This window comes from Vombatus ursinus, unplaced genomic scaffold (assembly GCF_900497805.2).
Source record: "Vombatus ursinus unplaced genomic scaffold, bare-nosed wombat genome assembly UNPS02014778.1, whole genome shotgun sequence".
NCBI classification, from domain to species: domain Eukaryota; kingdom Metazoa; phylum Chordata; class Mammalia; order Diprotodontia; family Vombatidae; genus Vombatus; species Vombatus ursinus.
Genome location: NW_020954556.1, coordinates 49,365,002 through 49,388,614, shown reverse-complemented (window position 1 = coordinate 49,388,614; position 23,613 = coordinate 49,365,002).

The window sequence follows — 23,613 nt, the reverse complement described above, 5'->3', positions numbered from 1 at the left end:
AGAATGCCACTCCTTCCACCTTAAAGCTCTTTTCCCTCCTAGAAACCTTCCAAAACAGAAATCAAAGTACAAACATATTACCACCTAGTAAATTCTAGGATAGTATCTGTTTGAGTATCACCTCCAGGTGCATCCTTGCAATGTAGGTGCTACATATCTATATAAAAATTTAGTGAGAATGATCTACTTGCACACTGGAGGGATCCTTGAAGAGGGTAGTAAAAGAGAGTAGGCAGACTTTCACAACTGGTGTTTTTCAATAGACCACACGAGATAGTATTTGTTAAGCATTTTGCACAGTGCCTGGTGCACAGTAGGCACTTAATAAGTACTTGTTCCCTGCCTCCCCATCACCTCTCTTCACCATTACACAGCTTACCAAAAGATGTAGATAATATAAAATGCCACTTAAAGACTTCAACCAAATGTTTACCCATGCATACCTCAAAATAATACAAAATTCTTTGAAAGACACAACAGCATATTTAATTTTTCAACAACTTTTTTCTTGTTTATTTGTAACATTCTTTTAAAAAAATGTTTGAATTCCAAATTCTCTCTCTCCCTCCTGTCCCTCCCTATCCACTGAGAAGTCAGATGATATAACAATTATACATGTGAAGTCATGCAAAGTATATTTCCATATTAGCCATGTTGCAAAAAAATAAAAAGCAAGCGAGAAGTATGTCTCAATATGCATTCAGAGTTCATCAGTTTTCTCTCTGGAGATGGATAGCATTTTTCATCATGTGTCTTTTGGAATTGTATTGGATCAGGGTATTCATCAGAGTAGCTTTCACATTTGATCATTGTAGCAATACTGCTGTTACTGAGTACAATGTTCTTCTGGTTTTGCTCACTTCACTCTGTATCAGTTCAATAGGTTTTCCCAGGTTTTTTTTTTTTTCTGAAAGCATCCTGCTCATCATTTCTTATAGCACAATAGTATTCTATCACAATTATTTGCCACAACTTGTTCAACCATTCCCCAAATGATGGACATTTTCTCAATTCCCAACTCTTTATCACAACAAAGAGCTGCTATAAATATTTTTGTACATATAGGTCCTTTTCCATTTTCTTTTATCTCTTTGGGATACAGACCTAGTAGTGGTATTGTTGGTAGGGTATGCACAGTTTTATAGCCTTTTGGTCATAGTTCCAAATTGCTCTTTAGAATGGTTGGACTAGTTCACAGCTCTACCAACAATGCATTAGTGTCTCTGTTTTTCCACATCTCCTCTAGCATTTATCATTTCCCTTTTCTATCATGTTAGCCAATCTGATGGGTGTGATCACAGTTGTTTTAATTTGCATTTTTCTAATCAGTAGTGATCAAGAGCATTTTTTCATGTGACTATTATTGATAACTTGATTTCTCTTTCTGAAAAAGGCCTGTTTGTATCCTTTGGCCACTTATCAATTGCGGAATGGCTCTTTTTCTTTTTTATAAATTTGGCTAAGTTCTTTATATATTTGAGAATCAAGGATTCTATCAAAGAAATTTGCTGTAAAATTCTCTCCCCCCCAGTATACTGCTTTTCTTCTAATGTTGACTTTACTGGTTTTGTTTGTGCAAAACTTTTTAACTTTGTGCAATCAAAATTATCCATTTTACTTCCTGTTATTCTCTTCATCTCTTGTTTGATCATAAACTCTTCTCTTATCCATAAATATTATACATAAAATTTTTCCATGCTCCCCTAATTTGCTTATGATATCACCCTTTATGTCTGAAACATGTACCCATCTTGACCTTATCTTGCTATATGGGGTGAGATCTTTCCTAGTTTCTGCTAAACTACTCTCCAGTTTTCTCAGCAATTTTTATCACATGGTGAGTTCTTGCCCCAAAAGCTTGGATTTTGGGATCTATCAAACGCTAGATTACTATGGTCATTTACCACTGTATACTGTGCCTCATCTATTCCACTAATTTACCACTCTATTTCTTAGCCAGTACCAGATTATTTTAATGACAACTGCCTTGTAATATAGTTTGAAATCTGGTACTGCTTGGCCATCTTCCTTCACATTTTTTTCATTGATTCCCTTGATATTCTTGACCTTTTGTTCTTCCAGATGAATTTTGCTCTTATTTTTTCCAGCTTTGTAAAATAATTCTTTGATAGTTTGATTGTTGTAGCACTGAATAAATAAATACATTAGTTTAGGTAGAATTGTCATTTTTATTATACTAGCTCAGCTTATCCGTGACAAATTAATATTTCTCTGATTGTTTAGATCTGTCTTTATTTGTGTGAAAGTTATTTTGTAATTTTATTCATATAATCTGTGGGTTTGTCTTGGCAAATAGACTTCCAAGTACTTCACAGTTTCTGCAATTATTTTAAATGGAATTTCTCTTTCTGTGTGTGTGGTTTTTTGGTTTTTTTGGTAAAATACAGAAATGGTGATGATTTATGTGAATTTATTTTATGTCCTGAAACTTTGCTAAAGTTGTTCATTGTTTCAACTGCTTTTTAGTTGACTTTCTAGGGTTTTTTAGGGTGCATGGTGTGTTCAAGGAGGACTAGTACCTCTGATATGAGGGCTTGACAAGCCCCTTTCAGGGCTGCTCACACATCTTTGGTATCTATTTGGCACTCAACTCTCACTTGTGGCTCCAAGAAACTATAGCAGGTACAGCCACCACATCTTGGTAAAACTGTCTCAGCAGACAGGTTAAACCAAGTTGAGGGTAACTGACAAGGCTCAAACCTGTTGGTGAGTTGGGGGTGTCTACCTCAAGCATGTGAAGACTTATCCCAGTGGAATGGGTGGATGGGAACAATTTGTTCTAACAGCCAAGAAGGTGACTAAAACAGATGCTGTGGAACACTTAGAGTTGGGTCAGACATTAGAGATGCCAAGGTAAATGCACTGCATCCTGGGCCCCCAGTCATCTTGACTTTTGTCTTGCCACTGGACTTTGATAATTCTAGAAGAGACAGTGAGGCTGATGACTTTGTGCAACTCTACCTCACTTAATCCCAATTCATACTTGAGTCAAGACATCAACCCATGATGTCATTGGTCCTCTTTGAAACAAAGGACAAATAATGAACAGAGGGTTAGCTAAGTATACCACCATATCATTTATAAGCAGTAATAGTTTTGTTTCTTCACTGCCAATTTTTGTTCCTTCAATTTCTTTTTCTTGTCTTATTGCTGTACCTAGCATTTTTTAATACAATATTGAATAATAATGGTGGTAATGGATATCCCTGATCTTATTGGGAAGGTTTTTACCTTTTCCCATTACAGTTAATGCTTGCTCTTGGTTTTAGATAGATACTATTTATCATTTTAAGAAAGGCTCATTTCTAGTGTTTTTCACAGGAATGGTTGTATTTTGTCAAAAGTCTTTTCTGTATCTATTGAAATAATCATATGATTGTTGCTATTTTTGTCATTGTTATGGTCAGTTATGCTTAGAGTTTTCCTAATATTGAACTAGCCCCATATTCCTGGTACAAATCCTACCTGCTCATAGTGCATAATCTTTGTGATATATAGTCATAATCTCCTTACTAGCTTTTATTTATTTCTTTGTTTTTGTTCTCCTATGTTTAGGTATCATAACTACATTTGTGTCACAAAAGGAATTTAGTAGGACTCCTTCTTTACCTATTTTTTCTAAATAATTTATATAGTATTGGTATCAATTGTTCCTTAAAGTTTGGTAGAATTTATCTATAAATCCATCTGGTCCTGGGAATATTTTCTTAGGGAGCTCATTGATGGCTTGTTCAATTTCTTTTTTTAAGATAGAGTTATTTAAGTATTTTATTTCCTCTCCTGTTAAGTGAGACAATTTATATTTTTGTAAACATTCCTCCATTCACTTAGATTGTCAACTTTACTGGCATATCATTGGAAAAAATAACTCTTAATCAATCAATCATCTTCATTGGTGGTACATTCTCCCTTTTTCCACACTAGTAATTTGATTTTCTTCCATTTTTTTAAATGAAATTAACCAATGGTTTATCTATTTTTTTTTCATAAAGCCAGCTCCTAGTGTAATTTATTAGTTCAATTTTTTTTCCTTTCAATTTTAATCTCTCCTTTGATTTTCAGGATTTCCATTTTGGTGTTTAATTGGGCATTTTTAATTTGTTCTTCTAATTTTTTTAGTTGTGTGAACAATTCATTGATCTGCTTTTCTTTCTTTTTTGTTGATGGACTCATTCAGAGATATAAATTTTCCCTTATGAATTGCTTTGGCTGCATCCTTCAAATTTTAGTATGTTGTCTCATTGTTGTCATTCTCTTTAATGAAATTATTGATTGTTTCTATGATTTGTTCTTGACCCACTTATTCTTTAGAATCAAATTATTTAGTTGGCAATTAATTTTTGATCTACACTTCTATGGCCCTTTTTGAATGTAATTTGTATTGCATTATGGTCTGAAAGGGGGACTTTTAATATTTCTTCTTTTCTGTATTTGGTTGTGAGTTTTTTATGTCCTAATACATGGTCAATTTTTGTGAAGGTGCCATGTACAGCTAAAAAAAAGATATATACCCTTTCTATTCCCATTCTTTTTCCCCCAGAGGTCTATCATATTTAACTTTTCTAAAATTCTAGTCATCTCCTTATTTTCTTATTTATTTTATGGTTAGATTTATGTAGTTCTGAGAGGGTAAAGTTTAGGTCCCCCACTAGTATAGTTTTACTATTTCTGTCTATAGTTCATTTAAACTTTTCCTTTAAGAATTTGGATCTATACTGTTTGGTGCATGTATATGTAGTGTTTATTGATATTACTTCTTTGTCTATGGTGCTTTTTAGCAAGATGTAGTTTCCCTGCTTATCTCTTTTTATTAGATCTATTTTTGCTTTTACTTTGTCTGAAATCATGTCTCCTACCCTTAACTTTTTTACCTCAGCTGAAGCATAATAGATTCTGTCCCAGCCCCCTTATTTTAACTATTTGTGTGTCTCTCTGTTTCAAATATGTTTCTTGTATATAACATATAGTTGGATTCTGGTTTCTTATCCATACTGTTATTTGCTTCCATTTTATGGATGAGTTTATCCCATTCACATTCACAGTTATAATTATTTACTGTGCATTTCCCTCTATCCTATTTTCTTCTTCTTATCCTTCTGTCTCTTTTTTTATTCTGTCCCCCTCCTAAAGTCTGCTTTGCTTCTGACCACTGCCTTCTTTTATCTGCCCTCCTTTTTGTCACCACCTCCTCTTTCTCCTAACCCTTTCCCCTCCTATTATCCTACTTTCCTGTTGGGTAGACAGATTTCTACTACAAATTGAATATATATTCTTCCCTCTTGAACCAATTCAAATGAGAGTGAGGTTTAAGTATTACCTATCTCCACACCATCACCATTTCCACCTCCATTGTAAAAGCTCTTCCTTGTGTACCTCTTTTATGCAAGATCATTTTCCCCATTCTTCCTCTCCCTTCCTCCTTCTCCCACTGCATCTCTTTTTCTCATCCATCCATTTTTTTTAGATCATCACAAAATAATTGGTTCACTTCCATGCTCTCTGTCTATGTAGAGTCCTTCTAACTGCCCTAATAATGATAAGGTTCTTAGGAGTTATGTGTATCATCTTTCCATATAGCAATGTATACAGTTCAAACTTATTCAGTCTTTTATGATATCTCTTTCACACTTACTTCTTTGCGCTTCTCTTGAGTCTTATATTTGGAAGTCACATTTTCTACTCATCTCTAGTCTTTCTATCAGGAATACTGGACAGTTTTCTATTTCATTTAATATCCATTTTCCCTCCATGAGGATTATACTCAGTTTTCTTGGTTAGGTTATTCTTGGTTGTAATTCTAGTTCCTTTGCCTTCTAAAATATCATATCCCAAACCCTCTGTTCCTTTAAACATGAAGCTGTTAAATTTTATATGATCCTGAGTGCGGCTCCACAGTATTGGAACGGTTTCTTTATAGTTCCTCGAAGTATTCTCTTTCTGGCTTGAGAGCTCTGGAATTTAACTATAATATCCCAGAAAGTTTTCATTTTGGAATCTCTTTCAGGAAGTGACTGGTGGATTCTTTCAATTTGTATTTTGCTTTTAGGATATCTGGGCAGTTTTCCTTTATAATTTCTTGAAATATTAATGTAGGCTCTTTCTTTGATCATGGCCATCAGGTAGTTCAATAATTCTTAAATTATCTCTCCTCAATCTATTTTCCAGGTCAGCTGTTTTTCTGTTGGGAAGTTTAATTTTTTTTTTCTATTTTTTCTTTCTTTTGATTTTGTTTTATTGTTTCTTGGTATCTCATGGAGTCATTAGTTTCCATTTGCCCAATTCTAATTTTTAAGGAATTATTTTTTTCAGTGAACTTTTGTAACTCTTTTTTTTCCATTTGGCCAATTCTGCTTTTTAAGTTATTTTCTTCAGTATTTTTTGTGCCTCTTTTACGAAGGTGTTAATTGTCTTTTCATAATTTTATTTTATTGCTCTCATTTCTTTTCCCATATTTTCTCTACCACTGTTATTTAATTTTTAAAATCATTTTTAGCTCTTCGAGGAAGTCTTTATGGGCTTGTGTTGAATCACATTTTTCTTGAAGCTTTGCTTGTAGCTATTTTGACATTGTTGTCTTCTTTTGAGTTTGTGCCTTGATCTTCCCTGTCACCAAAGTCACTTTTTTATGGTCAGGTTATTTTTCTTTTTTTTTTGGTCAGTTCATTTTCCCAGTCTATTTCTTGACTTTGAATTTTATGTTAAAGTTGGGCTCTGTTTTTGGAGTGGGGAGGGCACTGTCCCAAGTTTCAGGGGTTTTTTTGTACTGCTGTTTTCAGAGCTGGTTCTAGGGGTTTGGAAGTTTTCAGTGCGGTGTGGTCCAGGAAGAGATGTGGTCACTGTTTCCTTTGGAATGGAAGAGATACTGTCCCTCTGGGCTCCGGCTTCCTTGGGACCAGAAGTGATGCTGCTTCTAAAGGGTCCCTGTTGCCTTGTGACTGAAAGTGATACTGCTCCTCAGGGCCAAAAGAAAGTGAACACAAAGAAGACTTGTATGAATTCAAATGTAATTTTAATGACCAGTCTTGGCCTTCGAAAAGAAATGAGGAGATGAACCTACCTCCTTCTTTTCTTTGGAGAACTGGGGAACTATGTATGTGGAATATTGCATGCACTGTCAGACATGGTTGCCGTGTCCATTAGTTCAGCTTAACTGTTTTTCTTTCTTATAAGAGTTGGCTCACTGAGTGCCTTTGGGATATATCTGGAAATGACTATAACATAAAAACAAAAGACCTTAATAAACATAAAAAAGAATTGGAATCTTAAAAAAGAGTCAGAATTGTTTGAAGTTCCAAAAAAATCCTTCCCAACATAGCCACAGTCTTCCTTTTCTAAATCAAATTGACATCTACATGGAATTGTTTACCAAAATAGTAAAACTCTATAATGCCTGTTAAACTTTGAGTACTTCAGTGATGTTTAGTGAATCAGACATTGAGCATTATAGAAATGCTCTTCTATGTAATTTAATCTACCAAAGGAGTTTTCGCACATTTCACAGACATTAAAATGTCTAAAGTTATCATCTATTTTAGGAAGTACTATCTGCAGAAGGATGTTTTATGTGTAATGGAGCTATTCCATGGGAATGTAATTTGAAGAAAATGAGTTTTGTGCTTATAGTTGCTATGGCTTATTGCATTTATAGCATACTTTATTTCACATCACTTCATCAATTCTGAATAAAAAGATAAAGGAACAGATTGATCCAGGTTGAAACAGAATATATATTGATATAAAAAATAATACCTAATAATAATAGCATTTACATAGCACTTTAATATTTGCAAAGTGCTTTGCAAATTTTATCCTTACACCACGATGAGGTAGATACTATCATTATTCCTATTTTATAGATGAGGAAACTGAGGCAGATGAAGATTAAGTGAGTTGCCCAAAGTTACACAGCAAGTAAGTGTCTGAGCCTAGATTTGAAGTTAGGTCTTCCTGACTCCGGGTTCAGCATTCACTCCATTGTACCACCTACCTGCCGCAACAACAGTAATAAAATAAACTAGCCAGGGGTGAGGAACCTGTGGCCTTGAGGCCACATGTGGTCCTCTAGGTCCTCAAGTGCAGCCCTTTGACTGAATCAGCCTCGAGGTCGCAGGTTCCCCACCGCTGAACTAGGCAAGCTCCTAGCAGCTAGGTGGCACAGTGGATAGAGACTGGAGTCAGGAAGACCTAAGTTCAAATCTGACCTCAGACACTACTAGCTTTGTAACCCTGGGTAAATCACTTAACACTGTTTGCCTCAGTTTCCTCATCTGTAAAATATGCTAAAGAAAGAAATAGCAAATCATTCCACTATCTTTGCAAAGAAAGCCCCAAATGGGGTCATGAAGAGTTGGACACAACTGAATAACAACAGGGCAAGTTCCTTGGTGCTCCATCTTTGAGGTTTTGTGTTCACAATTTAGGCTATTTTGGTGTTGGGAAATTTCTCTTCAACCTTATAAAACAGAGGGTTTAAGGTGAATTCCTACTCACACTTTCCTCAGCTATGAATCAGTTGTTACACACCTGCTGTGTCCTTCCCTATACACCCCTCCATATCCCACTCATGAAGACCATTTGGAAAACACTTTAGTTGTATAAAAACCCTGTTTTGTCACATTCTACATGGACCATATCCCAACTAGTGATTACAGTGTGGTATAATAATTTAATCTAATGACAGTTTAAGCTGTTTTGCTCTGCTTAGGTTGTTTGAAGGACAGAATAAACCAGTGAGGCTGGGTCAGAGGATTGGGAAGAAATTCTTCTGTTCTTGTATCTTAAAGGCAATATCCTTAAATCCAAATAAATGTATGTGTATATGTATCATTTCGTGTCTATGTATGTGTATAATAATATAAATATAATATATAACAAATATATGTATGTATATATACACATGTATATATGCATATGTATGCATGTATTTACATGTGAATGTATGTTATATATGTATGTACACACACACACACACATATATATACATAGATATAGATAATGCTTTGAAGAACAGAAAGCAGTGGGAAACTTGAGCTATTAATGTTGTTGTTTTTATCCCCAGTTTTTAGTACAATGCCTGGAACATAGTATATATTTAATTAATGCTTGTTAACAAATAGATCTATACAGAAATGGAATGGGTTGCCTTAGGAAGCAGGAGGCTTGAAGATACTGGAGGTCTTCAAGCAAAGGTTGGGTTAATCCTTTTTTGACCATGTATAGATTTCTTGTTCAGGGATGGGTTGGACTAGCTGACCTCTGATACCAATTCTGTGATTGATGCTTGTCCATATGACCTGCCTCTTACCACTCAACCAGCACATAGTGAACCTCAGCAAATGCCATGCTTTTCTATAGGTAATTGCTCCTTGACATTCAAGCTAATGTACTGGTATAATTCTCATGACCACAACTGGAGAGTTTTTCTTGGCTAGGTTTGCTGGATAGTCCTTGCCTTTTGACTCATCATAAATGCATACTTTGAAATATATGTGAAGTGAGTCAGTTCCTCTGGCCAAGATTGGCTTATGCCCATTAGTAGCTCATAATGAAGAAAGAACCACAAGCAATGGGCCAACTGTGCAGTCTCTGGAACTTTTACCTTTGCCCTCTGTTTGGATTCCTTCAGTACATATGGCTTCTTCCACTCCCTCTCCCCCATGCCTCATCCATGGAACACTAGAAGGAGCCAAGGAGAATTCTAAAGCTAGAAGATATGGAGGTGACATGGTATATATTGCATGGAATTTGCAATCAGAAACACCCACAACTGAGTCTAGTTCTCCCACTTACTAGCCATGCGACTTTGGGTGAGTCCTGTAAACTCTCCGAGTCCATTTCCTCATCTTTATATGAGAATAATACTTGCATTATCTTCATTATCAGTTGGTGTTAGATAAGATAATATATGTGAAAGCATATTGTAAACTGCAAAGTTCTATATAAATATAAATTGTTATAATTGTGATATTGTTTTTATTGGAAGATTATCTAATACAAACCTCAGCTTTCAGTTGGGCAATGTCTAAGCCATGGATAGAATGCCTGTCAAATTTGTAGATGATGCCAAGCTGGGAGGAATAGCTACCACACTGGGTGATAGAGTCAGAAGTCGATCAATAATATCATGAGAGTCTAGAAGACTGGATCAAATTTAATGAGATGAAATTTAGTTGGATAAATATTAAGTGTTCCACTTGCATTAAAAAACATTACCTTGGGGCAGCTAGGTGGTGCAGTGAATAGAGCTCTGGCCTTGGAGTCAGGAGGACCTGAGTTCAAATCCAGCCTCAGACACTTAACACTTATTAGCTGTGTGACCCTGGGCAAGTCACTTAACCCCAACCGCCTCACTAACACACACACACACACACACACACACACACACACACTACCTTTACAATCCTTTGTCATGTTCAATTTCCTCGTACTTTACAAGTACGTGATTAGGGTAGGTTGGCCAGAGACTTCATCTGAAAAAATCTGGAGGCTTCAGTGGACTGCATGTTCAATGAGTCAACATTTACACGGCAGCCAAAAAAAGCTATTTTTGTCATAGGATGAATTGAGGGTCCATAGTGCCCAGTACAGTGCCCCAGGGTGATAATAGACTCCCTGAACTTCTTCCATGGTCAGACCACATCTAGAGTTTTATGCTCAGTTCTAGGCACCACATTTTAGAAAGTCCCTTAGCCAAGGGCCGCACTAGCTTAGAATATTAACTCATTTGGAAAACATTACAGAGGTGTTGTATTGCCCCATAAAACAGCAAAGAGTAGTGGAAAGGAAAATGATTGCAGAAAGCTTGGCACACAACCCAAGTAAGCCCAGTCATCCCAAGGGTATTTGTAGATGAAACTAGGAAGAAAAAAGAGGCAAAAATGGAACAGATCTGTCAAGTGTTTCTAGAATGACTTATTCTTATCATCTATAACAATGGAACCACAACATTGAGGGACTCTATTATCTCAGTTCCTAAAAAATGAAATGGCATTTAAGGAAATAAGGTTGGAGATGACAAAGGATTGGAAAAGTCAACGTTGTAAAGTTTGGTGGAAATACAAGTACAAGTACTTATGTGCTCTTGGAGCTGTGAATTGGTTCAACCATTCCAGAAAAGAATTTGGAATTATGCTAAGAAAGTGACTAAAATGCCCATACTCTTTTGACCTAGAGATCCCACTACTAAACATTTAACCCAAAGAAATGAAATAGAAAGGCCTCAGAGACACCAAAATATTTATAATAGTAATATTTTTTGTAGTAGCAAGATACTGAGAAAAAGTAGATGCCCATTGATTGGGGAATGGCTAAACAAGACCTGGTACACAAAGTGTGCTTAGACATAGTTAGGTGGTATAGACTGGGCCCAGAGTCAGAAAAACCTGAGTTCAAATACAGCCCCATATAGTTAGTAGCTATGTGACCCTAGGCAAGTCATTTAACCTCTGTGTGATTTAGTATTCTTAACTGTGAAATGTGTTGTGAAGATCAGATGAGATAACATTTGTAAAGTGCTTAGCACAGTGTCTGGAACATTAGTAAATGTTTTCTTCCTTCTTTCCTTCTTTCCTTCCTTCCTTCCTTCCACACACATAAGACTTCATGTCTATCTCTGTGCCTTTGTATTGACTGATCTGAATTCCTGGAATGATCTCTCTCCTTACCTCTGCCTCAGTTTCCCTGAATTTCTCCAAGATTCTGCTCAAGGAATACCTTCTACACAAGGTTTTTCCTGGACTTCCCCTGCTCCCACCTCATCTGGGGGCCCCTTTCCCAAAACTACATTGCATTTTTTGGTATATATTCTGTATATAGGGTATCTCAAAAGTCTTAATATAGTTTTAAGCTACTGACACTAAAGCTCTGGGACTCTTGTATACTCACATGTGCATGTGTGGTTTGTCCCTCCTGTTAAAGCGTAAGAACCTGGAGAATAGGGATTGTCTTCATTCTTTGTATTTATATTCTCTGTGCCTAGCACAGTACCTGGCACATAGTAGGTTCTTAACCAATGGTTTATTGATTGCTTGTTTAGTCTGTTGATTATAAAAAGAACATTTCATGTTTGTTTATTACAAACAGAACATTTCAAAGCAAAATGCAGTTTTGAAGATTCTTCTCAAACAATGTGTTTGCCATGCATATGTTAAGATCAAATGACTCTTTAATCCAGGAATTCTTAATGTAGTGTTCATGAGCTTGTTTTTAAAAATATATTATACTTCAACATAATTAGTTTTCTTTGTAATACTTTGTATTATATTTTATACACTTAAGAACTTTGTTGTGATGATGGGTCAATAGGTTTCACCGGATTGCCAAAGGGTCCATTATCTACCCATGAGATAACAAAGGTTCAGAATTCTTGCCTTAATTGATGCAAATACCGAGATTACTTTGACTGTCTGTATCAAATAAAACATAAAATAGGATGTTGTATACTCACCAAAAGTGAGGATGGAGTATGTCCTGTGCAGAGGTTAAGCTGAAGAGAGATTCTCTACAGACAGAAAGGTCTTCTAATTGCTCCTATTTATGGACAATACTGGGTAGGTTCCATGAAACCCCAAAGAAATAAATGTCTTTCTTAAAAGAGAGGACCACTCAAAAGAGACTGGCTTAACAACTTTCAGCCAGATGAATAAGGAATGGCTATTGTCCAGTCCATGGCATGCAACTGGATGGGCATTTGTTGTCTATCAACAGATTTATCTTGGATAGCAATTGCAAATGGACAATGAGTTAGACCCAGAATTAAACAGGAAGAAGATGGCAGGATGCATTACATTTGGGAAATAACCCAATGATTTAAGTTATCCTAACCTGCCTCTTGATGCAGAAGCCTATCTTTCAAACAACAATATTTTCACAGTGATGCTATGAGCCTGCAAATCATGAAATACAACCATTTCTGAAGAATAAAAGTGGCAAGCAATGCAAGCAGCAATGGAAAGGCCCATGATGGTTATAAGAGGACTGCAGCACGTTATCGATGGTGGTGGTAAGAAGTAGCGTAAAGATATGCTCCAGAAAAATGTATGATTGGAAAAGGAGGGGGCCTGGTTGGGTAGCAAGAGCAAGGGACGATGGATGGATAGTCTACATGCTATATTGGTAAACATAGAATGTTTAAAGAAAAAAAAACCTAACAGAAGGACTCTAGCACATTGGGTCTTCGTTTCCTCATTGACTATTCTAATTCCTTTAATTTCTTTCTCTTATTGCTATAGCTAACATTTCTAATATATATATATGCATACATACATGTGTGTGCATATATATATGTATATATATATATATATATATTTAGAGAGAGAGAGAGAGAGAGAGAGAGAGAGAGAGAGGGAGAGAGAGAAAGGGAGAGAGAGAGAGAATAATAGTGGTGATAATGGGTATCCTTGCTTCACCCCTAATCTTATTGGGAAGGCTTCTAGCTTATCTCCGTTACAGATAACGCTACATTGGGTCTTTGGAGGATTTGTGGGAGAACACGGACAAAAAAATCACACAGGATGAGAAGGTATGGCTGAATTGTAGTCTATACCATTGGGAGAAGTATCCACATGAAAGAGACATTTGACACATTAAAATATCAAAATACATTTTTCTTTGTGGTTAAATATAATATCTCTTGCTTAATTCCTCTCATATATCTCTATCATGGACAGTGGTGGGGTGTCAGTGCCCCTGGAAGGATTGTAGTGGCATTTCTCAATCCAAGTTGAATTTTTACCTTTGTTTCTTAAGACTTCTTTTTTTTTTTACATTTTTTTTTCTTTTTTAGGCAATTGGGGTTAAGTGACTTGCCCAGGGTCACACAGATGGTAAGTGTCAAGTGTTTGATCTGAGGCCGGATTTGAACTCAGGTCCTCCTGACTTCAGGGCCAGTGCTCTATCCACTGCACCACCTAACTGCCCCAAGACTTCTTCTGCCCTGCAGGAAACATTGACATCTAGAGAGATATACTCAGAATGAGCAAATTAGAAGTTGCAGAATGACTCAATGCAAGTCATCAACAAACAGTCTTCAAGTTCCAGGTTAGTTTCTAAGAACTTGCTGGAGACCCGTGACATTTAAACTAATTGTTGAATTGTAATTTTGTTTTGTTTTGTTTTTCAGTCTTCCTTACCTCTCCCACCCCAGTTCTGGGCCATTTTCTCTCTAACCTCAACCCCAGATCTCTATTGTTAGAAAAAACAAAACTTTTTTTCACTTTCATACTCCCTATGAATTCTACCTTTTCTCCAACATAGGCCCTAAAGTCAATGTACACTTGAGGCATTTCTCTGAGCTCCAAGGAAGCCAGCATCCTCTCAATGGGTCCTAAATCAAATCCTTAATTTCTTCAAAGTATATTCTTTTTAGGAGAGAAGCAATGATGGTCATGACCGAAGCATAGTTTCAGAATTACACCTTCTATGCCTTTGTACCTCTGACAGTCTTCTCCACATCTCTAACATCTTTCTCCACCCACTACCCCATCCTTCAAGGTCAAATCAAGATTCCATGAAGCCTTTGAATCAGGAGACTTTGGTTTGAGTCATGACTCTGCCCTTGTGTGACCATTTAGTTTCTTCACCTGCAAAATAGGAACAGTCATATTACATTACCTATCTCATAGGAGTTATCTTGCAAAGGAGTATCTTGTAACCTATAAAGCACTAGAGAAATGTGAGCTATTGTTGTTATTATTACTCCAACATACATTGATCTCTTCCTTCTCTGAATTCCTGTCATTGGTACTTTACAATTTTAAAATTTCATGATACTGTTATTTATTGCTCTTAATTTTCACGCATTTATTAGGTAGACTACAAAACCTCAAGGTTAGACATTTTCTCTTTCTTTTCCCCCTCCTGAATTCCCTGTAGTGCCTAGCCAGTCAGTCATTCAATTTATTAAGTATTTATTAAGTGCCTACTTATTAAGCACAGGAGTGTCCTGCCTCTTGATAACTGTGTGACTCTGGGCAAGTCACTTCACCATTTGCCTAATCCACTGGAGAAGGAAATGGCAAACCAACCCAGTATCTTTGCCAGGAAAACCCCACGCAGGAGTCATGATAAGTTGTACACAATTCAATTAATGACAACACCAAGCATCTACTTACATACCAGGCATTGAGCTAAGCTCTGGGGATACAAAAAGAAGCAAAAGAGTCTATGCCTAAAGGAGCTTATGATGGAATGGAGGAGATAAGATAACAGACAAATAAATATGTGCAAATAAACCATTTGCAGGATAAATAGGAAACAATGGAGGGAAGGCACTGGAATTAAGAGAGGTTGAAGCCAGGAGATGAGGAAGGAGAGAATTCTGGACCTCTGGAAAAACCAGAGAAATTGCCCAGAGCCAAGAGATGGAGGGTCTTGTTTGTGGAACAGTCAGGAGCCCACTGTCACTGAAGGAAGAATACTTGTTGGGGAGTAAAGTGTAAGAGGACTTTGAAGGTAGGAGGGAGCTCGGTTATGAAGGGCTTTGAATGCCAAACAGAACATTTTGTATTTCTTTCTGGAGGTGATAGGGAGCCACTGGAGTTGAGGCTGAACAAACTACAACAAATAATAATTGGAGTAACTCAAAATTACCTAGGATGGCCCAAAAGTCTTAGTGCAGTTTTTAGTTTTTAAAGCCTAAAACTACGCTAAGATTTTTGGGCCACCCCAAATAGTGCTTTAAGGTTTATAAAGTGCTTTACATACTTTATCTGATTTTAATTCTCACAACAGACTTGTACCATTAATATCCCAATTTTACAAATGTCATTATTTTTTGCTAACTGGGTGCTGTGCTTAGCACCTAGTATCTACCTTCTGAAGGAATACATATTGTCAATATTCTCTAAATTTCAGCAACCTGGGAAGAAGCTGGAGTTGCCCTACTTCAGTCTGGTTGTAGGTATATATATATATATATATATATATATATATATTTGTGTGTGCATGTGTGTGTGTGTGTGTGTGTGTGTGTGTGTGTGTGTATGTGTATGCAACCTCCAGCTGAGGTCCAGTTGTTCTCACACAGGGTAAAGTTTCATTGTGGTCCCATTTCTGCCTCAACGACAGCAGGACTTCTCCAGGAAATAACAAAAAACCTTTCATTCTGCCAGTAATTTTCTTTTCTTTTCTTTTCTTTTCTTTTTTTTTCTTTTCTTTTCTTTTCTTTTCTTTTTTTTTCTTTTCTTTTCTTTTCTTTTCCTTTTCCTTTCTTTCTTTCTTTCTTTTTTTCTTTCTTTCTTTCTTTTCTTCTTTCCTTCTTCTTCTTCTTCTTCTTCTTCTTCTTCTTCTTCTTTGGCGAGTTAGTTCGGGTTAAGTGACTTGCCTAGAGTCACACAGCTAGTGAGTGTTATGTGTCTGAGGCCAGATTTGAACTCAGGTCCTCCTCTGCCAGTAATTTTCAACATGCCCAAAGCTCAGGAACTTTTCATCCCAGGGTACTTAATTGCCCCCTAATATGTTCATGGGCATATTGGTGGATAAGGTAAGCACTGATGACCTTTCAAAACATGAACTTGGGACCTGAAAATGACATTCTTTGATAGGAAATAATTGGGCTAATATGAAATGAATGTGCCAATGAAAACACCTTCTTCTTCTTGTCTTACCTTTTGTACTTTCCTGTCTAAAGAGACAATAAGAGATGAAGATGTAGAGTAGACATAAAATGTAATGCTTGTGAGTGATGGACATTGAGGACTGCACAGGTAGAATGCCTGAGACACCAGGAGTCACCTGTCAGAGCAATTGCTGGGAAGGCCTCTTCTCTGATGTCAGTGAATAATATTGGGTACGTGGCTGATGTCAGCCTGCCCACAAAGCTGGCAGTGAATGGATGAGAATACTTGAGGAAGCTCTTATGGCTTGGTGGTACCACTTCTAACATGGAGAGTCTGTCTTCCAGAGAGAGAAAACCCTTCTTTAGGGGAATGGTTTGTCCACCTTAAAGTGCGGTATACAAGGGAGCTGTCCATAACCCAGTCACCCAAAAGGTTCCCAGCTGAAGAAAGTTTCTCCTTATCTCACATAATTAAAGGCATGTATAATGTATAAAAAGAAGAAGGAAGAGAAGGAGAAGGAGGAAAATGAGAAGGAGAGGAAACGATAATAATAATTCTGGACAGAATCTCTTTTGGTTGAGTATATCTTAGGAAAACTGGCCTTCATTAAAGTCCTCTGGTGCCTCATGGGGGCAGTGGGGTAACTTTGGATGCTATGCCAGTGAAGGGGAATTTCTGGCCAACCCTGAAAGGTCTTTGAAGATCAGCCTGGCTAAGTCTAGTTATGGCTCATCAACAGAAAGGTGGCTAACTAAATCATGAACTATCATGGTCATAGAGACTCATAAGGGTCACCTGCTAAAGTGTGGAAAGGTTATGAACCAAATCCTGCCTCTGATACTGTATGACCCCTCCTTCTCTGTGCCTCCATTGTCCTATCTATAAAATCAGAATAATAAAAACATCCACACCTCCTCCCTCCAGGTCGTTGTGAGGATTTAGGTAAAGAACTTTGCAAACCCTAAAGATGCAATGGATAGAGTGCTGGTCCTAGAGTCAGGCAGACTTGTCTTTATGAGTTTAAATCTAGCCTTAGACACTTACTAGCTGTGTGACCCTGAACAAGTCACTTAATCCTGTTTGCCTCAGTTTCCTCATCTGTAAAATGAGCTGGAGAAGGAAATGGCAAACCACTCTAGTAGCTTTGCAAAAACAAACAAAACAAAACAAAACTCCAAATGGAATCGCGAAGATTAGGACATGACTGAAAACAACTGAGTAACAGTGATGATGATGACTATGATGGCGATGACAACAATGAAGATGGTCTGAGTTTGCAGAAGGAGTGCCCACACCAATGAAACTAAGAATAACTTAAATTACTGAAGAAAGATCACAGAAAAAGCTAGAAAGGACGTTGGGAATCATGTCATGTCAATCTTAAATTTTCCTAATGAAGAAATTAAAGTCCTGTCAAGTGACTTGCCCAAGGTCATGGAGGTAGTTAATGGAAGAGCTGGAAGTGAATTGTAGGTGTCCCAGGTCAAATCCCATACTATCTCTTTTTATTATTTACTAGTTTTTTAAAAAATCAGTCATTCATGGTATGGTACATATATGTATGGTATGGTACGGTATATATGGCATATATATGGTACACATATGGTAACTCTCAGACTATGAGATTAACTAAGTAAAATTCCCATCTCCCAAATAATATGACAAATAAGAATTTATGATAAGTGCAGTGGCCATATGTCTTGGTGATTTCAGTCATGTACATTTATATGAATCCATACATAAAGGGAAAACATGTTCATATTTTTTCCTTACTATCGTTAACTAGTTTGCAAAAACACAATATTAATTGAAACAACATTACAGCATTAGTTAATACAGCAAAGAAATGTTATAAATGGGAAGTATGTTCCTGGGTGGCCAAAGTTTGTATTTTAAAAACTTAAAATAGTTCTTTATAGAGACCTTAGACTATACAATTTTTATAACAGTACTATCATGATTTTTTCCTTGGCATTTAGGGAATACGAAAATGGTGCATTGGTGAGAATTTTGAATTTTGGAGTTAGGAGACCTGAATTTCAATTTCAGTTCTCACTTACTGGCTTCCTGATCTTAGGCTAGTAATTTCAATTATCTGGACCTTAATGTCCTCTTCTATAAAATGGAAGGTTGGACTAGCTAACCTCTAATCCTTTTAAGTCCTAAATCTATGATGCTATGATATGCCATGATGCTATGATGGTAATTAGTAATATTAATATTATCAGTCAGTCATTTCAGTCATGTCCAGCTCTTCTTGACCCCATTTGGGGATTTATTGGCAAAGATACTGGAATGGTTTACCATTTCCTTCTCCAGCTCATTTTACAGATGAGGAAACTGAGGCAAACAGGGTTAAGTGACTTGACCCAGGTCACACAACTAGGAAGTGTCTGAGGTCATATTTAAACTCTGGTCTTTCTGACTCTAGACCTGGAGCTCTATCTACTGTACCACCTAGCTACTCTATAGAATAAATATTACACTATGCTTTAAAAAGGACTTTTGTAAGTTCTTCCACACCCTATACATTCTCCTGATAATATAATCATAGCCAGTGACTGCCACTTCAGGGAGGTAACATCACTGGGGCTCACAAGGGTTGTTGCTGCCCATTCAATCTACCTATTAGGCATTTGGCCAAATATGGACACATAAGGTTTCATGACATTGGTATCAGGTTTTGATTATAATGTATTAATTATATTATTGTGAAAAGATATTGGTTAGAACAACATTCTGCAGATTGTGTCTATATTTCTATACATCTGTATCTGGTTATGGCCATGACTTTCTGGTTTGTTATATGTATTCTTATATATTTGTTTCCTTTGATCTGTTCCCCTATTTGGTTGTAAACTTGGTGAGAGTAGGGATGGCATCTCTTCTCTTTTCCTTTTTTAAATTTTATTTTTAATTTATGGAATAAAATGAGCATTTTCATAATGTAGTACAATAAAAAAGAAGGTAATAAGAGGCCAGAAAAACCCTTCCTAATAACTAGGGCTGTCCCATAGTTGTATGGGCTGCCTTGGGAGGTGTAGGGCTCCTCCTCCCTCAATATCTTCAAGCAGGGGCCGGATGACTACACACACACACACACAAATATATGTAACATATGTGTGTGTGTATACATATATACATACACACACACACACACACACACATATATATATATATATATATATACATATAAATAAAATCAGATTTATGGTTAGGTGGGCAATCTATCTTCCATTTGTGCTATGACCAGGACTCTGCTAAGCGTTTCTCAGTCCACAGGGAAACTCATTTTGTTACTGAGCCAAATTCAGCTTCCCTGTAAATAATTCCACTCCTAGGGTCTCTCTTCCAGGGTCAAGCAGAATAAGTTGAAAACCCCTTCCTAACAATAATTCTTCAGATATTTGAAAAGAACATCCCACCTCTACTGATGTCTCCTCTTCTCCAGATAAAGCATCTCCAATTTCTTCTGTGGATGTTGTCTTATGGCACGGTTTCCAGTTCTCTTACTCTCCTCCATTTTATCAGAGAATCACAGAATTTGAGGTTGGGAGGGACAGTAGCTGCCACCCAGTCTAACCCATACTCAAAAGGAATCTCTATGATAACATACTGGACAAGTAGTCATCCGGCCCCTGCTTGAAGATCTTGAGGGAGAAGGAGTCCTACACCTCCCAAGGCAGCCCATACAACTATGGGACAGCCCTAGTTATTAGGAAGGGTTTTTCTGGCCTCTTATTACCTTCATTCCATTGCTCCTGGTTCAGCCTTTTGAAATCAAACAGAATAAATCTAATGTCTCCTTCACTTGACAGCCCTTCAAATACTTAAAAAGAGCTATCATATCCCCTCTGAGTATTCTTTTCTCCAGGATAGACCCATTTGTTTCCTTCAAAAGATACTTATATGTCATGTACTTAAAACCTTTCACCACCCTGGTTGTCTTCCTCTGAATACTCTTCAGTTTATCGATGTCCTTTGTGAACCTCAGTACCCAGAACTGAAAGCAGTAAGAGGTCTGATGAGGGTGGAGTACATCACCTCCCCATTGCTGAGAGATATGTGGAACAGTACTGAGCCTGGAATCAGGAAGGCCTGAGTTAAAGTCCAACCTCAGATAGTTACTAGTTGTGTGATCCTGGGCAAGTCACTTAACCTCTGTTGACCTCAGTTTTTTCAACTGTAAAATGAAGATAACACCTAGCTCTCAGGGTTGTTGTTGTGAAGACCAACTGAATTAATATTTGTTACATTAATTATTATTAGCAATTAATTAATAATTTATAATGACATGATATATTATGCAATAATATATTAATTAATGTGAATAATATTAGCACAATGCCTGTCACATAGGTGCTATATAAATGTGTAATCCCTTCTCTTTCCCTATGCCACTCTCAGTGTGGCTCAAGGACACATCTTTTTTGGCTTCAGCATTACATCGTTGGTTCACATCGAGCTTTTGTCCATTAAAATCCCTATCTCCTTTTCTGAACAACTTTTTTCTATCCATGCCTCCTTCATTTGATACTTGTGAAATTGATTTTTTCTACCCACATGCAAAACTTTACATTTATCCAAATTGAATTTTATCTTATTAGATTAAAGTCATTGCTCTAGCTTCTCAAGGTCTTTTTGGATCCTGATTATGTCAGCCCAATGTGTTGTTAGCTGTACCTCTTGGCTTTGTGTCATCTGCAAATTTTATAAGCATGTCATCTATGCTTTATCTAAGTCATGGATAAAAATGTTAACTAGTACAACGCCAAACACAAAAGCCATTGGAGACATCTGGCCACAGTGATGTTGAACCCTGGGAGATCTGTGATTTGGAGGGCATAGTGGAGGGATCATTCTAGAACCTCCATTTAAGGAGGGCACCCAGGCCAGAGATCTCTTCATTTACTACCCAGGTGCACTCCTTTGACTTCTTCATCATGATCCCCTATGCCAGGTAACATCTCTTCTCCACCCATCCTCCTTTCAGCTAACTTTGGTCTGTTATTTTTCCCCATTAGAATGAAAACTTTTTTTAGGCAGGGACTGTCTTTCTTTGTCAAATTTCCCCAGTGTTTAGCACAGTGCCTGGTATACAATAGGCACTTAATAAATGTTAATTGACTTACTGATTGAACTACCCTTTGTCTAGTCATCTAATCAGTTCTAAATCAATCTGATTATATTGTCATTTTGTTTTTGCCACCACAAAAAGCATGTGAAATTTTTCTTTTTTTACCCAAAGGAAAGAATTTTTTATTTATCCCAGCTAAACTTTATCTTTTTGGATTCAGCCCATTAGTCTTTGGCAAGTCCCATATATTAAGCCTTTTCCTGGGAGCATCTAGCTACTGAGAAAGCCATAATATAAAAAGAAACCTGGTTGTGAAAAGAAAGACCCTGCTTTTTCTGGGAGAGCTTGGAGATGGGTGCTGAGAACTCATGTTAGCCTCCTGGGCCAGATGGTTTGGGGTGTCTCAGGTGTAGGTTGGGGGTGAAAGGGCGCAGAGGCCAGGGAGGGACCATGTTTTCCATTACCCAAACATCTCTCGTTTCAGGCTCCAATTTTTTGAAGTAAAATAATTTTGGCCCCACACACAGTATCTGGTTCTGGAACTGATTATCTGCTTTGTTAAGTTCAGAGGCATTCTGATAAGGATAATTTAATTAGGCTTTCCAGGAATCAAACAGGCAGACTTACTGCCATGGTAGGGGGTCTCTCCTTCAACCCCCCTGCTCCTTGCTCAGAGTAGCTGATTTCCCTCCACAGAGTTCCCATTGGAGCATCCCCTTTCCAAAGTTCACATTGCCCTGGGCTTTACCTTTGAAGATTTTCCTGTGGTTGGGGAAACCCCACTCTTTAAGAGATTTTTGTGCTCCTCCGAAGTCTAACCTTGAGCCCACCCTGACCCATTTTAGAGACACACTCTGAGGATCTTTCCTAGAAGAAAAGGAATTTCTAGAGGTTCAAGCAGTGCTCCCAAGGGGGCAAGATAAACTGCATTCAAATGTTTTTGGTCTGGAATTAGTCCCAGTCTTACGGGAGGGGGGAGTGGAGGAGAGGGTCTCACTTGGAGACTCCCTTCTGGGTCTTAACAGTCTCCACAATATTTTCTCCACCTGAAATGACAGGAGTCTGAGCATTGGCAGCCACTTAAAGGATTTTTTTTAAATCGTGAGTTTACAGTAATGTATTTATACCATGTAATAGCAATGACTTAGCTCCAAGATGCCAGGTTTCTGGCTCTCTCAGTATCTCAGCATCTTTCTCTTCCATCTCCCCACTCACAGAAGACACTGATGTGTCATTGTAACAACCCTTAGAATCTCTCTTCACCTTCTTTCCACTAGAACAAACTGCAAAAAGAAGAAGAGGAAAAAGAAAGGAAAGATATTTCTTATGAACACGGCGACAGGTCAATGGCAGTACAGGTTTCAGAGCATGTTGCTGACTTAGGAAATGGGTTTGGTGAATCTATTTCTGGAGGTGTGTTATGCTGTGTAGTGGTGTGGGCCTGTCTCTCTCCTGCAGACATGTGCACGTGTGCTTCCAGTGACTGTTTCTTTTCTACTTTCTACTTCATTAAAAAAAAGCCTTTTCATTGGCTACTGATCCAGAAGTGAAATTGAATACAGAAAAGCTCCAATGAAGAAACTCAATCTCTCTCCACCCTGGTGGCGAGTGAAGCAAGTACTGCTGTGAGCTTGGGCCTATAGATGGTCTTGAATGCACAGCACTGCTGTTTCTTACGTCTCAGTTGTATTTCTTTCTTCCTGTTCTTAGGTGAATGAGTGTTGGAGGTGGAATATACCAGGCTACAACCTTGTGAGCATCAAAAATTAGGAAGAGTCACCAGTATTCCAGAGGTAGAACCTGGGAAACAGTCAATTCTGAAAATAGAGTTGCTTGACCCATCCTAACAGTGGACTGACCCAGTATCTGAGACATCATGTTCCATAAGCAAGATATCAATCTGTCCATCAGCTATGCTCCACGTAGAAGTGAATGAACTTGGTGTTGAAAATATTTTGA